The sequence below is a fragment of the Doryrhamphus excisus genome, linkage group LG13 (genome assembly GCF_037039965.1).
Source record: "Doryrhamphus excisus strain RoL-2023G ecotype Guam linkage group LG13, RoL_Dexc_Guam_v1.1, whole genome shotgun sequence".
Taxonomy (NCBI): Eukaryota; Metazoa; Chordata; class Actinopteri; order Syngnathiformes; family Syngnathidae; genus Doryrhamphus; species Doryrhamphus excisus.
The window spans coordinates 1,247,831-1,254,861 of NC_136369.1; the positions used below are offsets into that span (position 1 = coordinate 1,247,831).

General features: G+C 46.2%; 1 long non-coding RNA gene across 1 annotated transcript; it reads right to left on the reverse strand.

Moving 5' to 3' along the window:
• Positions 1–241: 241 nt before the first annotated feature.
• On the reverse strand, positions 242–5,766 carry LOC131139814 (uncharacterized). The gene is made up of 3 exons (XR_009132302.2): positions 5,642–5,766; positions 3,685–3,944; positions 242–593 (listed from the first exon to the last, which is right to left on the reverse strand). It is a non-coding gene; the product is annotated as an uncharacterized LOC131139814 (long non-coding RNA).
• Between the last annotated feature and the right edge of the window lie 1,265 nt (positions 5,767–7,031).

A 7,031-nucleotide genomic window follows, 5' to 3' on the forward strand; every position in this document is an offset into this window, starting at 1 on the left:
GCAGAATTACGGGATAGAGTAAACCTGTCTGAATGAATACATTTTAAGCTGGGATTTGAAGGTGGTGACCGAGGGCATTCCAGAGGCGGGGGGCTGAGCGACTGAAAGCTCTGAAACCTCAAATTTCCCCGAATTCCGGAGCCCGTGTGTGGCAACATGTACGCCGTGATGTAAGTCCCACTTTATGAGAGGAGGCATTCGAACGCTGGTGTTCGGGCGCCCCCGCTTAGGTGCGCTATGTCCTACGCCGCCCTGTTTCCCGCCTGCTGACAAGCCTTCGCTTTGGTTCCATCGGCCTCGTGGAGCGTCTCGAAGACGCTGACAGGTATTTACAATCAATAAAATAATAATCCAAGAATTAGCAGAGGATAACAGCAAAGGAACACTTAGCGTCACCTCTCTGCTGCCTTTATTGTTATTAACGCGCACAATGGAGCGTCAATCCTGTACACAAATGATATGTCACTCACGTCTCCTAGGAAACGCTTTCAGCTCAGCTTTGGAATGTGTTTTTTCCCCCTCTCTTCCTGGAGGAAGCGGCTTGAAGCTGTCACGTCGGCACGGCGATAACAACCTGGGGCGGAGAGTGACACCTGGAGAGTGACACATGAAAGGGAATCAAATCCTCCCCGAAGACGACTGTATGGAGAAGATACCGAACACCCCTCCCAGCCCCCAACACCAAAAGCCCAAACCCTCCCCTACCTGCACGCGATGTATCGTCTTGCTGAAACGGAGAATCTATGAACGACACAACCAAAACATTCATGACTCGTTTCCTAATTTATCTATCATCTCATCATCTCACTCTTACTCCAGCATCTTGTGCTGAGCAGCCAGGACAGACAGTTGTATTGCTTTCGTTCATTTCACAAAGATCCTCAATTCCACACGAGCGCTCTACTTCTTATAGAATCTACTGCAAAAATGCTAATCAAAGATCCTTTATGAGGGGCGTCTGGGGACCGCCTGCAAAGAAACAACAACCGACTGCTGCTGAAAAATGCCAGTCAAAGATCCTTTATATGACAGGAACACTGAATTATTTAAGGGTCTACAGAAAAAATGCCAGTCAAAGATCCTCTATAATATGATAAGAGCGCTCCAGGGATTTACAGGACCAAAACGCCAGCCAAAGATCCTCGACATGGCAGATGTGTTTGTCATGGAATCTACCACAAAATGATGAGTCAAAGCTCCTCTATTTGACAGGAGTGCCCTACCGTGTTAGAATTGACTGCAAACATGCTTGTCAAAGATCCTCTATGGCAGGATCACCCTGCTGTTGTAAAGAGCCTAGTGCAAATACTACGCTAGTCAAAGATCCTTTACAAGACAGGAGGACACTCCTGGACTCTGTTTTGGGGAAAATTCAACAAAAATGTTGCAGCAATGCCGTTTTTAAGAATCTACCACATAAGTACTACTCAAAGAGCGCTCTGCAGTTTTTGGAAATCTGTTGCAGTGAAATGATTCAGTCACATATTCATGCCAGGGGCGTCACTAGGTTGTGAGGACGTGGGGGGGGGGGGGGGGCCCTTAGCCCCCATGGAGATGCACAGGATCTGAATGAATGTAGTAGACATTCCAAAAAATCCAAACTTTCCCACTTTTGGACAGATTTAGTAGAGATACTCAATTGTTTTAGGCCACCATTAAATGTACCCAAGAACACACAATCTACACTGCAAAACCGCTGCTCAAGCTCTGCAATCAGTGATATAATAGTCATTATTATATTATTGATTAGCCTATTATTATTACTATCATCATTATTCTGCGGCTAATACCACACCTCCAAAGCAATCACTCACACGCGGTGCTATGCAGCAGAACAATGCTAAGATAGACTTCTTCCCTCACATGATACTGACCACTTTCTGCTTCTCAGACCAATATGTTAGATAACTTTGGATTTAAGTGCAGTTTGTCAACACTTGGAGGGAAGAAGGACTCAAACAAATTTGACAAAGTCTACCTGTCGATTTGTCTGAATCAAATATCCTGACATGACTACGACAACATCACTACTATCTGGAGAACCAGAGTATAGAGGGGGAGGAGCCACCTGTTGTCGCCCAGCATGGTGCACTGTATTCAGGCACACGCTCCGAGCAGCCGGTGTTGATGCCACGGAGGTCAAATAGGACGCTAAACGTCTCTGTGAGGTCAGGGGAAGTTAAAGTCACAGGCGCTTGATTTTCTTTTCTTCTTGCACTCACGCTCAGTAAAAGCAGCGTGTGTTCATGACACGATATTATTTAAGAGCTTCCGTCAACATCGGTATCCGAAACAGACGATATCGGTTTATGATATCAGATCCTTGATCAGAGAAGCTGATGTGGCTGAAGTCGCTGCTGAGGTGTCAAGACATTGTTGCCATGGTGACAGCTCAGCTCGGACCGCAGGTGATCCTCATCTTCATCGTCATCATCATCGGTGTGAGATTTGCTCTCTTTGGTAATGAGCGTATCCTCGCCCCCCCCCCAGGATGAAATGCTTGCTCGGGCTTTTATGAAACTCGGTGACGCAACGACAAACGGCGTGCAGGAAAGGTAAAGGTCGAGTGAGGGAGTGAGTGAGTGACTTCCTGGCGGAGTCGCCAACTCCACCTCCGGGTGTCGGATGCCACGCTGTGCGGCAGATTGAAGTCAGCGACTTTGGGAATCATCTTTAGTAATTTGGCTAATGGACTAATCCCAGCTCAACTTTAGCAAATGGGGCTTTTTACGAGGCGATTCTGGGGAAGAAGCGCTCCGCCAATGTCATGGATGATAAACATGCAATTGAGCAATGGCGGCGTGATGAGTGTTTTCCTTTTTGCACTGCAGCAGGAGCGCCGCCGCCACCGCCGCCGCCTGACGGTACCTCCCAGTGGCGATAACGCCGCCATCTATTATATGGATCTGCACTCTGCCTTTGATGGGTGGAGACGCTAAATCAACGCCGGGATTTTTGTTTGAGCTCAAACTTCACAACTTTGTGGCGACGGCTTCATAAGCGGAACTTTATTTTTTATTAATGGCACTTTTAAATTCCATCACCATTCCCCGGCTAATCCCCTCGGACGTAACGGCCAAAGAACGTGTCCGCCTTTTGATGTATTTGTTTCAAAGTTACAGCTCCAGGCGCTGAGCGTCAACCATTTGTCATTAACGTGTGTGTGTGTGTGTGTGTGTGCGTGTGTGCACTTTTGCCACATTTGTTGCCTGGCTCCTTGGAGTCCACAGAAAAAGTATGGAGGAAAAGGTTTGGACGAGATGTCCATCTTGTATGAGGATGTTCTGATCAGGGTTTCATCCTGCCGATCTCCATAATCCATCAGTGAAATCGTCGATACCAATGCCGATGCTGATACCGAACCAATCACAATTCATAGTGCTTTATCATTCTGCAAATCACTATAATTCCAAAAACAAAGCAAAACCAAAAACTCAAAATGAAGAGTCACGATAAAATACCCCCCCCCCCAAAAAAAGTACTCGCAGCTGCTGTGTACAGTTGAAGGGAATTGAACATTGCCAAGGTTGAGGGAGGATTGTCGCACATCTTCTGGAAGACTGTTCCAGATTTTGGCAGCATAAAAGTCAAATGCAGTCCGGACTCCGCGCACCCGCAGGAGACCAGTACCCGATCTTCAGAACCCGAGACGGTTTATGTGGCTCCAACAAGTCAGAGACTTACTTTGGTGAAAGACCATGAAAAGACCGCAGAGTCCATTCTCTGAGCCACAGGAGGCCAGTGCAGAGACCCGAGTGCTGGACTATGCTCATATGATCTGGTTCTCGCCAGGACTCGAGCAGCAGCATTTTCCAGCCAGTCTAGTGAGCCCAGTGAGGAGACCTGACCTTCAGAGGAGGCTTCATGACAGCAGTTTCAGGGCCTTTGGGAATCATCCAGTCTGGATGGAGACGTCAACTGGATGAGGGAGTTCTGGGAGCAACCTGGGGGGATTTTATCAACATATTTGCATCATTAAAATCACACGTGGCAAATGTAACAGAAGCTAGAGAAACTAGAGATCAATATTACCACCCCCCCCCCCCCCCCCCAATGTACAGCTTTCCTTTGCTCTAATGAGTCCTGCTACTCTTTGTCTGCAGAGGAAGTGTCATCATGTTTGAGGACACATGGATGGTTTTTGGAGAAAGGAAACGATTAGCCGAGCTAGCAGCGCCTTTTGTTCCTTGGGCTAATGCCGCCGTGATTTGGACATCTCCGCACGTCCCATCAAGCCCAAAGAAACAAGGAGAGCCTTCATTTACGTTTCACATTTCAGTCCGGCTGTCACTTTCTTCCGAGCGTCCTCTACATTAAACCTTGCAATGAAGGCAGAGTGAAAAACCGCCTCTTTGACGCGCGTCGTATTTCGTCCTTCGGAAAGCAATGCGCTTTGAAGCCAACATGGCCGCCGAGCTCCGAGACAATATGTCACTTGTGATTAAGGACGAACGGGCCGGCTCAGAAAGAGGAGGACTGCCGTGGCGTCGCACACTCGCAGCGATCCGAGGAACTCCAAATTGTCTCACCCTGGAGGTCAAACGCACGAGAGATGCAGACGCGCACACACACACACGCACACACACACACGCACGAACACACACACACACAGCTTGTTTGCCTGCTGACTGTGGATATTGCAGATCCGTGTCGGCTCCTCCAGCGATGGGCAGGTGATTGGCAGCTCTGTTTACGGTGCCGCCCGCCCCCCACACCCCCCCGCATCACCAGCCCACGCCGTCCTTGACCCCAAAGCGCCACCTGAGCCGCATACGTTTGGATTGAGACTCGTCCCCGGCAGACGGTACCTCCAAGACTCGACCCCCCCCAGTCAAGAGCATGCCTACGCATGCCGCAACAAACCGCAAGCTAGTGCCTGTTTAAGGGACAATTTGAGGCTATCATTTGGACTTTTGATGGCGGAGACTCTCGGAATGAAGATGGCGGACTTGGAAGAATTCCTAATTTGACCAACATTTCCAGGAAAAGTATGCTGACACTTTTTGGCTTCTTTTTGGTTTGGATGACGGCTAATGTTGAAAACGACATTTTTGTTTTTATATCCGAATATGATGAAACTTTGAACTTTGACCCGACCACAGTTTATGTCTAATTACATGATTTCCTTGGGGATTTATTGAAATTGCAGCTTTAAAAGTGTACACTCGAGTGGGGGATGGTTACTACAACAACAAAGAAATATGGCGATGTGCATAGTTTATTATTATTTTTATTATTAACATGTTCAAAGGTTATTATAATTAAATAGTATAAAAGTAAATATGTTTTTTAATGAAAATACAGTTAAAATATTTTTAAAGTGAAAATGATAGCGTGAAAACATGTAATTAAAACTGAAAATGAAAGAAATGAAACCAAAAGTGAAATGAAGCTTTCTTGTAAAAATAAGTGGTAGCTGAGACATACAGAAAAAATAAAATAAAATTCCAATACTGCTCATGTTGCAGGCTAACACCCATCAGCTAACAGTTAGCTAACACACTAGTTAGCTAGCTAGCTAACACACCAACTGCAAATGCAAGCTAGCAGTAGCATGAAGTTAGCGAACTTGACAGAACAAGTACAACTTTTGAAATGGAAAATGCATCTATGTAAGTGCTTTATACACCAATGTACTTACAAAGACGATCACTTCCCAAGAAACAAGCGTTCAGAGCAACTTTCAGCGTGTTTATGAGGTTTTCCCTTCGTTTCTGCCGTGAGGACAGCCTGCTTTTCACCGAGAGAAAACAACAAAGCTTGTCTATATACAAGAGCACTCACTCTCCAGTGGCCCAAAACGATACTTTCTAGAAAAGATGTCTCACTCTGTAAACTTTTTAACTTTAGCGTTTTTAACAATATTTATTAGAACTTTTAGCTATTTATTACTTTCATTTTAACTAACTTATGAAACGTATGAATTATTAATGTCTTCGAACCAAAGATATGACAGAGTGCTAAAATTGAAATTAGTGATAAAATAATAAAAATGACAAAATAAGTGTTAAAAATATAAAAATTATGAAATTGTTTTTGCTAAAAACAATTTAATAATAAATAATAAAAAAAGAACATGAAATATTATACAAATAAAAAATTCCCTGCATGTTTGTGATGCTCTTGACAGATTTGATTCAAGTCCGATTCAAAGACTCGATGAGGCCACGATGAGCGACCGTCTGCTTTTGAGTGAATCCGTTCATTCTTCATGCTGAGGCTCCTAAGTGCTGCTGCAGTCCCAGATTGACACTTCCAAGGGGAAGAGGCACAAAGGTGGCCCAAGAGTGTGTGTGTGCGTGTGTGTGTGTGCGTCCTGTCCTGCAGGTGCTTTGCTGCCATTCAACCCCCCGCTATCTCTTCCCCGTCAGGGATGCGCCCTGGAGGTGGCTGCACACTCGGAAGCAAAACACCCACCATGGACCGGAAGGCCCCGTCTGCCGCCCAGCAGGTCCTCACCTGGGGGTAAGGTCACGGCCCCGCATGCCCGCCTCCTCGTCTATTTTTAGGATTTGGAATCCTATTTTGTTCTTAATAAAAATAATCACCATGGGGATATTTCGGCACAAATCCTCAAAACGTCTCGTCTTTGTCACATGGTGCGTGGTCTGCAAAGCAAGTAACCGCCAGCGTCTCTTAGCAAGTGTAAAAATAAGTTAAGCATGAAGGGAACAGAGCAGTCCAAATAATGTGCAAACGCCCCCCCCCCCCATCTCCACAAAAGACGTCTCGTGTACGACATTGGTGGCGGTCTGTTTGTCATCAGCGCGTCCCGCCGCCTGACCAGCACTCCTAAACCGTCTCATTTCCATTTAGAGTGAACGGGACGTCACCAGGCCAGCCCATCACAGCCCCTCGCCCCCCTCCCTCCAAAAAACAAACAAACAATAAGCGCTGGTGACAGGGGGAGACATCAGACTCGTTAATTTGGCGTCATGGACCCACGAGTCCAGACCGGAATGATAAGTGGAATTTTGCAGGGTGGATGCAAAAGATCCAAATACAAAAAGTCAGCATGACAAAAGATGACA